This window comes from Lygodium microphyllum, chromosome 27 (genome assembly GCF_053477565.2).
Source record: "Lygodium microphyllum isolate KBCC chromosome 27, Lygodium_microphyllum_v1.1.10, whole genome shotgun sequence".
Lineage (NCBI taxonomy): Eukaryota > Viridiplantae > Streptophyta > Polypodiopsida > Schizaeales > Lygodiaceae > Lygodium > Lygodium microphyllum.
Window position 1 is genome coordinate 1916255 of NC_141161.1, and position 10086 is coordinate 1926340.

The 10086-nt window shown below is 40.9% G+C and overlaps 1 pseudogene across 1 annotated transcript; it reads right to left on the reverse strand.

The window, feature by feature from the left end:
* Positions 1 to 3609: 3609 nt before the first annotated feature.
* On the reverse strand, positions 3610 to 9436 carry LOC148012005 (pentatricopeptide repeat-containing protein At3g26782, mitochondrial-like; annotated as a pseudogene). The gene is made up of 2 exons (XR_015689007.1): positions 9035 to 9436; positions 3610 to 8929 (listed from the first exon to the last, which is right to left on the reverse strand). The product of XR_015689007.1 is annotated as a pentatricopeptide repeat-containing protein At3g26782, mitochondrial-like (transcript).
* Between the last annotated feature and the right edge of the window lie 650 nt (positions 9437 to 10086).

The following is a 10086-nucleotide window of genomic DNA, read 5'->3' on the forward strand; positions in this document are numbered from 1 at the left end:
TTTTCATGTGAACACCTTGATTTTGCCCCGGAACCCGTGTCGCACTTTTCTATCATCTTCCCCTCATCTCCTGACACATTTTTCCTTTTTACGGTCTTTCGATCTAGTATATGGTTTAGGTTTTATTAATTTTTCGTCCTCTTAACGTGTGGCAGCGTCTCTCGTGTCGCGCGTAAACGCACCTGTTTTTGGTTTTAAGCGTCTCGGGACACCCCCGTGGCCTCTGTGCCTAGCGTGTTGCCGTCCCCACCCCGTCTGATCCCGCTGATGCAAATTATTTTTACTCCCGCCCCGCACCTGCGCGCAAGTTGGGGGTGCGCTCCCTTTTTAATGGAAAACTAACCCAAAAAAAAAAGAAAAAAAAACAGAACAAAAAAATAACCCAAAAAAAACAAGACAAAACGACCAACACACAAACCCAACACCACCACAAATAATTTTTTTAAAAAATGAAAAAACAAAAACCATAGTCAACCCACAACACAACAACAAATAACCAAATACAAATAAATTTAAAAAAATAATAACACAAAAAGAGGAAAAAAACGAAAAAAAAAAGAAAAAAGAAAAAAAACTAAACTACCTTACCTGTTCAGACATCGCACGCCCTCCTTTCCTCGTCCTCCACGCCTTCCCTCGTCCCCCAGCGCCTCGCCTCCCTCCCTCCAACCTCCCTCCAATGCCATCCTCCAGCGCCTCGTCTCCTTCCCGCCAGCACGCCCTCCTTCCCTCATCCTCCTTTGTTTCGTCCTCTCCCTCTTCCTCGTCCTCCTTCGCTTCGCCCTCTCCCTCGTCCTCCCTCCTTCGCACCTCCCAGCACAGCATACTTCTCCTCCTTCACGCCCTCTCCGTCAACCTCCTCTCCTCACTCCTCCTCCGCTGCCCGCCAGCCTCCCCTCCTCCCTCTTCGCCTCCACCTCCAGCATCCTCTGATTAGTTTCATTAATCTACTTCACTTAATTACTCTAATTCATTTATTTAACCTAATGTACTTAATTAACCTAACTCACTTAATTACCCTAACTCACCTAATTAACCTAACTAACTTAACTTACTTAACTCACTTAATTCACTTAACTAACATAAGTTACTTAACCTAACCTAACCTCACTTAGCTCACCTACTTAACTAACCTCACCTAACCCTCGTTACCCCCTTCTAGCCCCCTTTCCTACCCGTTCCCCACTCTACCCCCACTCTCCACATGCAATGCAGGCGTCCAAGTGTGTCTGTGCGTACGGGCGCTGCCGCAGGTGTTCACGCGTGAGGACGTGCGTTTGGTCTTCTCCGTTCGGTGGTGCGTGCCGTCCCCGAGCACATACAGCTATTCACACACAACCCTGGTATCTCTTTGGATTTTCCACAAACCCGAGAAAAAATACCTTTAAAATACCTAAAAACACTTAAAAATATTTTAAAAATCATAAAAATTAATTAAAAATAAAAAAATTATTGAAAAATTCTTTACCAAATTGGGTAATTTTTTGGTTGATCTTTTTTATTATAATATAGATAATTAATTGCAAAAAAATTAATGATATTTAAAATCCTTTTAAAATTCACTAAAAATTGAGAAAAAATCATTAAAAACCCTAAGAATCATAATTAAATTCAAAAAAATCGCAAAAATTTTCATCAATGCATTTGACTAATTTTGAAATATTTTCTAAGTTGAAAACACCTTGGCACATGATCACTCTATTATTTTTGGACCTAAATGATAAACTTTTAATCTAAATTCATAAAAAATGTATTTTAAATTCCAAAAATAAATTTCCAAATTACAAAATAATTTAAAAAATTTACAAATCTATTGTTGAAGCATGATGGTTTCATTTTCAATTAGGTTTGATTGATACTCTAATAAATCAAACATTTTAAAATAAAAAATATACCAAAAAAACACAAAATACAAAATCAAAATACACCTAAATTACATTTAAAAATAATAATAATAACAATTTCACCCAAACACTAATCAACATTACCTAAACCAAATGTGATCGCACTAACATTGCCTTAATACTTATTTTTTATTTTTTTTCAAATACTAAGATGTTTAATTTTTTTCAATCAATGGTTTTTGCTTTTTTGTTGGATTCCTTGCATTTGGGACTACTCAGTGTGCCCTTAGTCTCTTGCATACACACTCCTAGCAAAAGTATCTATTTTTTGTGCTTTATTTATTTTGGTCATCTCTTAAACACTTTTTCACGCACGCTCGGGCCAAACACACATTTTTCTAATAATTTAAAATCAACTCGCCATTCACTTTGCATACACTATGTGCGCTTCAAATGCACTTTAATTTTAATAAAAATGAACCAATCGTCACAAAAATGCACGCGCTGAAAAAGAAAAGCGCTTCAGACACATTAAATTTTTAATCATCAATGAATATGCATTTAGAGACCTGAGTCTGGGGATCGCAGTCTGGGTTTCGTTAAAAGCACCGTTTCACATTAATAAATTGTAACTAACAATTTAAAAATGAGCCACCGTTTTCTTATTAAGGTTTATAACCTAATAAAATTTCAACCATTGTTAATAATTTATTAAAATGAACCCTTCACTAAAATCATTCCCCTCATTGCGGACCATCTTGGATTTGATTTCATCTGAGGATATGAAACTTATACAAATGGATGTAAATAGTAATTTCTTACATGGTAATCTACATGAAAACATCTATATGCAACAGGCTAAGGGTTTTGTTGCGAACGGAAAAGATGGTATGTAAACTCAACAGGAGTTTGCATGGACTTAAACAGGCACCACGTGAATGGTATCATAAGTTTGATACATTCATGCAATCTCAAGGTTTCAAAAGGAGTCGAGTGGATCATTGCTTATACACCAAGAATGCAACAAATAGCAACCTTATTCTCTTGGTTTTGTATGTGGATGACATATTGATTGCAAGCAGGGATGTTCATGCTTTGGACACCTTGAAACAAAGCCTACTTAATAGTTTTGAGATAACGGATCTTAGTAAATCAAATTAGATTCTTGAGATGCGTATACTCAGAGACAAATCGAAGGGTCTTCTCTATCTATCACAATAGGAGTACATCTTTAAGATTTTGTAGCATTTCAACGTGAAGGGAGGAAAAGTGATTGATGTACCATTGCCTCCATATATGAAACTCAGTGCCGAAAACAGCCCTACATCTGATGATGAAAAGGCTAAAATGGCCAAGATTCCATGTCTCAGCTATTGGTTGTTTGATGTATGCTATGGTTGCTACATGTCCTGACATAGCATTTGTGATGGGAGTGATAAGCAAGTACATGGCACATCCTAGCAAAAAGCATTGGGAAGCAATGAAGGGTATCATGAGATATCTTAAGGTAACAAAGGATTTGTGCATCTGCTTTGAAAAGACAAAGGTGTTTGTCGTTGACAAAAGAACGGATCTAGAGCATGGCTATGATAGCTTAAACAGATAGAGTGAACTCATGAAGACATAGAGTTGAAGATGGAATGTCACACAAGTGAATTAGGTTCCAAGATTAATTATCTTAGACTCATAAATACAATCTTGTATTGTTGGACAATGACTCAAACTCTCAACTGAAAGGACAAAATTACCATCAGTTCTATTACTCATCTTGCAAGTACAATGCTTTGTAGTAGTTGGATTGTTCCACTCTCCTCACAAAACTCTCAACTGAAAGGACAAAATTACCATCATGTTCCATTACTCATCTTGCAAGTACAATGCTTTATAGTAGTTGTGTTGTTCCACTCTCCTCACTGTGCATATGGGATTCAGGACATCTCTTCCCGGAGCATACATCATTTGTCTATTTCTCAACAGTCGTTAGCTTTACGGATGCAAACTATACTGGTCATTCTGATTGCAGGAAGTCTACTTCAAGGTATATATTCACCTGCACAAGGGGATTAGTCTCTTGGATATCTAGACTGCAGAAGTGCGTCGCATTGTCTACTACAAAGACACAGTATGTGGTTGTCACCATTGAGGCATACAGGGAGGCTCTATGGCTTTCACGTCTGGTGGGAGAGCTTAGTATTACAGAGGTTCCTGTCCTCCATTGTGATAGTCAAAGTGCTATCATGCTAGCACGGAATCCTATCTTTCATGCAAAGACAAAGCACATACAGGTGAAGTATCATTTTATCAGGGATATATTTGATACCAAGAGCATTGAGCTTGTCAAGGTACGTACAAATGATAACCCTGCAAACCTCACGAAGGGTCTTCTAGCAGAGCAGTTTACTCATTGCCGCCAAATGATGGGAGTTGAATAGGTATAGGTGTTTTCAGCTTTATACAGACTTAGTTGATTCTTTCTTCTACCTTCAAGGACATTGCCTTTAGGTGGGAGGTTGTTGGGAATAAAAGGCCACCGTGCCTACACCCTACACACGTGAACATACCCTTTACAGGTATTGTACTATGTTTCATATATCTATTTGAAAAACCAAAAGAGGTACAAGTCATTGTACCCACACATGCTGTGTTTGCTCTCTTCTCTCTCAACCTACTGCATCTCCATTGAAGCATAGAGGAAGCTCCGTCTCAGATCCTTCACTTCATAAATCCTATAAAGTCAGAGGGACTGAGGTCACTTACTGCAGTAATATCAAACGTAGATTGTTTGTGAATCTCCAGCTTGTGCTTGTCCTTGCACTTTATTCCTATCCACATCAGTGAGCACATCATATGTGGTGACCACTAGTGAATACCAACTAGCAAACTCATCAAAAACAGCATCCCAACAATTTGTAGCTTGCAGGTTACAAAGTTATAGCATCTATAGCCCTTTGATTAAGCAGCATACCCCATAACTACACACTCCTGTGGCCTTGGGATCCAACTTCGTCCTCTTCTCATCAAGATTATGCACATAAGAGACACCCAGGCACTTTGAAATGTGACAAAACTAGCTTCTTCCCTCGATGCATCTCTTTTCAAGTGCCTTATCATGCACTCCTGTGGCAGGTGTCCTATTCATAAGATAGACTGCACACTCCACCATCTGTATCCAGAAATATCTAGGCAATTTTTGTGCTCTGCAACACCATTTTGCTCAGCTGTGTATGCATATGAAACTTGCCATTGAATCCCATGCAAATCCAAATAAGAATTGTGAATGCTACCCACTCTCTTTCTCCACCATAGTACCTACTACCTGTTGAATGCCATGCAAATCCAAATAAGAATTGTAACTCCCTGGGCATCCATCCAAACAGATGGTAACTACTATCCACTCTCTTTCTCCACCATAGTGTGAAAGAAAGACCTCCGATTTCTCATACAGAAAATAAACTTGAGTTTTCTGTATTGTCATTATGGAAACAGAAAAGATAGTGCAGCCCACTTGTGCTAGGATGTGAAGTTGCCCATATATTCATGTGAATTAGCTCTAGCACTCTCCGTGCTCTCTTCCTCTCTTTGGGAAATGGCCAGTGAGCTTGCTTGACTAACTGGCAAGTACCATATATACATGATGGCCCTATCACTTTGAACTTTGAAAGTCCTGTGACCAAACCTGTGCTAGGAAAGCCTTGCAACCATTGAAAGGTCACATGTCCCCGCCCACAACTGATCACGTACAACAGTCAATGACCAGTTGTCATTCTGCCATATATAGAGAGGAGGAGAGCAAAGAGCATAAGAATATGATATGAATAGGAGCTATGGTATTTCGAGAATTGCGGAAGTAAAAAGTAGCATGCAAGTAAAGCACAATAAGGAATATTCATAAATAGCATTGAGTCAAAAAGTATGTCAATAGGTCAACAAAATAAGATCTCTACATGGAAAAGCCTTCAAGAGTTCCATTACCAGTAGTCCCTACAGGAACATTTTCCATGTTCAAAGATATGAACACAGTTAGCATCTCTGACCGCAATTTTTCGCTTCTCTATTTCAGATATGAGTGCTGTAACTCTATGGCAATTGTTGCAGACCCACAAATTCTTAACAACACTTATAGTTGACCCTTCCGGTGTGTTGATCAAGGCACAAGCAATCGCCAACTTCTCACTGTGCCCACACAGCACATCCTTCTTCATATCATCAGATATGTTTAGTGAAACCAGACCCAAGCTCGGAGAATAACCCTCCTGTGACATCTTTTCTGTAAGATCTTATAGTGGGTGCTTTTTGTCCCCGACTAAAAAGGAATGACTATTTCCTGTGGCATCAATCCACCAACAACATCCTGGTTTCTTCCAAGCCTTATTTGCAACTCGCATGATTTCAATTTCCCCTGCATCCTCTTGCATCCCAGCTGCTGCATAAATATTAGCCATACAGACGTAGGCTGAAACATCGGTTTTATCTATCTGAAGGATACGATCAAAAGCCAGTTTACCAAGCCTCACATTCTTCCACTTCCGACAAGCACCCAACAGAGCCATCCAGACTGGAAGATAATCACTAGATGGCATCATTTCAATAACTGCTAAAGCCTTCTTAAACTCCCCTGCACGACCAAAGAGATCAACCATGCAACAGTGGTGCTGTACATCTGGTGTGACACCAAATTTGGCACTCATTTTCGTATAATACATTTGGCCCTCATCCAGTAGACCTGAGTGACTGCATGCATTGAGCATGCAAACAAAGGTACCTGGGTCTGGAGACACACCCTCACATTGCATCTGTTCAAAACAGTCCAATACATCTGCACTACGGCCATGACTTGCATATCCTGCAAGTAGTGCACTCCAGGAGACTACATCCCGTGCAGGAAGCTCATCAAACACTTCCCACGCTTTTGTAAATGTACCACACTTGGCATACATATCCACCAGACCATTGCCGAGCACAACATTTCCCTCCAACAACCCCTGCCTAACAATCTCTTCATGAATTTCTTTACCCTTGTCAATAGCTCCTATGTCCGCACATGCTTTCAAGGCACTCGAAAAGGTGACTGCATTAGGGATGTGACCCTCCCGTTGCATTTTGTCAAAACATTTTAGTGCTTCCTTACCTTGCCCATTCTGTGCATATCCTGCGATAAGCGAACTCCAAGAGACAACATCCCTGACAGGAAGCTCATAGAACACTCCCTCTGCTTTGGCAAATGCACCACACTTGGCATACATATTCACCACAGATTTGCGAAGCACACTATCTCTCTCCAACCACCCCAGTCTATTTATCTCATTATGAATTTCTTCACCCTTAACAACTGCTCCTGTATCTGCGCATGCTTTCAAGGCACAAATAAAGGTGACTGCAGTGGGGAAGTGTCCCTCATGTCGCATCTTATCGAAACATTTCAATGCTTCCTTCCCTTGCCCATGCTGTGCATACCCTGCAATAAGCGAACTCCAAGACACTACATCCCGGACAGGAAGCTCATCCAATACCTCCTGCGCTTTTGCAAGTGCACCACATTTGGCATACATATCCACAAGAGCATTTCCTGACACAATGTTGCCCTCCAACATCCCCAGTCTAATAATCTCATTATGAATTTCTTCACCCTTGTCAGTTGCTCCTATGTCAGCACATGCTTTCAAGGCACAGGTAAAGGTGACTGCAGAGGGGGAATAGCCCTCACATAGTATCTTATCAAAACATCTTAGTGCTTCCTTACCTTGCCCATGCTGTACATATCCTGAAATCAGCGCATTCCAAGAGACTACATCACGAACAGGAAGCTCATCCAAAACTCCATGTGCTTTTGCAAACATACCACACTTAGCATACATATCCACAAGAGCATTGCCAAGTGTAATGTTTGTCTCTAACAAACCCAGTCTAACGATTTGACCATGAATTTCTTCACCCTTCTCAACTGCTCCTACATCTGCACATGCTTTCAGGGCCAAGGTAAAAGTGACTGCAGTGGGTAAGTGGCCCTCATGTTGCATCTTAGCAAAACATTTCAGTGCTTCCTCACCTTGCCCATGTTGTGCATACCCTGCAATCAGTGCACTCCAAGAGACTACATTACGGACTGGAAGTTTCTCCAACACTCTCCATGCTTTTGCAAATGCACCATACTTGGCATACATATCCACCATAGCATTGCCAAGCACAACATTTCTCCCCAGCCACCCAAGTCTAACAATCTCATCACAAATTTGTTCGCCCTTGTCAAGTGCTCCTACATTGGCACATGCTTTCAAGGCACAAGTAAAGGATACTGCAGTGGGGGAGTGACCCTCTTGTCGCATCTTCTCAAAACATTTCAATGCTTCCTTGCCTTGCCCATGTTTTGCATATCCTGCAATTAGGGCATTCCAAGTTACCACATCTTGGACAGGAAGCTCCTCTAGCACTCCTTGTGCTTTTGCCAATGCACCACACTTGGCATACATGTCCACCAAAGCATTGCCGAGTACAATATATTTCTCCAACAACCCCAATCTGACAATCTCATCATGAATTTGTTCACCCTTATCGAGTGCTCCTACACTAGCACAGGCTTTCAATGCACATGTAAATGTGACTGAATCAGGAAAGTGACCTTCGTGCCGCATCTTATCAAAGCATTTTAGAGCTTCGTCACCGTGGCCATTCTGTGTGTATCCTGCAATCAGTGCAGTCCAAGAAAATCTATCATGAACAGTAAGTTCATCAAGCACTTGCTGTGCTTTTGCAAGAGCACCACATTTGGCATACATAGTTATTAAAGTGCTTGCAACATAGGGGCTCCTTTCGAGTAACCCCTGTTTGCGAATGTCCCCATGTACCCTTGTGCCCTTAAATAGATCCTTTTGCTTTGCACATGTCTTCAAAAGTCCCACAACTCGAACAATCTCCTCTTGAAAGACAGCTCCTTTCTCCTCTTGAGGCTCCCCTTTGCTCAATTCGAGTGTTGATGTTGGTTCAGTTTTCCCAAGCTCTTCAAAAACCCAAGTCGGATTGTACCGGCAATCCAACCACAAGGGCTCTGCTGTCACTTTGTGCTTGAAATCTGGAGATCTTGCGCTGGCCTGCAGTTGCAGTAGGGCAAACAAAAAGCCATGTCTCTATGAGAGCGCTCAAGCTTTCATCTCTTAAGCATAATAATCAGATAGACAATTGGGCCAGCAACTAACCTTGCTGTTGCGGTTGTCCCACCACTGCGAGGGATCTTTGAAGTACTGCGTCCATAATGACTCGGTCTTGGCCTTCCTACTATTGGATTGAAGGCAAAGGGCAGCCATCGATTGCAAGGCCAGCTCTGTGCTGAGACTTGGAAAAAAGCTGGTAAGAATGATCCGATGGATGATGACGACACCTCCTGCATCTCTATTTGCAGGAAAGGATGGAGAGAATTCGTAAAGTATCGAGCTGTGATAACATCAGCGGCAGGAGAGGCGGCCACTCGATCGTCCTCCCCATGCAATCAACGGGGCATGCACTCCATTGTGGGCGAGATTGCAAATTTCAAATGCTCCATCCTCCATGTCTATAGCCTAAGGCCATCCTGCTGCTTCCAGCTCAGTGGCCTTATGTTATTCTCCATTTTTCAAGTCACCCACGTGTCTTTTAGAATGAGGCTTTTATATTTTCCGTTTATTTCCAGAATAGAGCAAGTCCAAATTATTTGAACCTTTTCCTATTTTCTAGAGCAATGAGCTTGTAATGCGGTTTTTTCTTAAATGCAATGCACGAAACTTTTTTGACACCAACTGATTTTGTATTGGTTGAATATCAAGGCAATACTTGTAGTCAAGGCGAGATAGCTTGCAAGAACGTAACCGTGACTTTGGGTTTAATTACACCATTTCATTGCCACGAGCCAGCAGTTCTTGGCAATCACCATTAATTTCACATAGAAAATCATCTTTCTTTGAATGGAATGTCGAACCGGTGTTGAAAAGGCAAGACAATAATGCAACCAATTGTGGATGGAGAGACAATGACATTTTGATAACTTGAAAATGTCTAATTCGGTTGAACCCTTTTGCTTTAATGGTTACACTCTCCTGTACTTATTAAACCACTTGTCCCATAAGACACTCACTCACCACTAAAGAGTTTGAGTGGATCACTCAAATATTCAATGGAAAAAGGAAATGGTATGCCTATTATGAAATGCAAGTTTAGGAAAAAAAAAAACCATTTTATGGTTTGAGATGCATGTAACTCTTTTTTCGGAAGATTA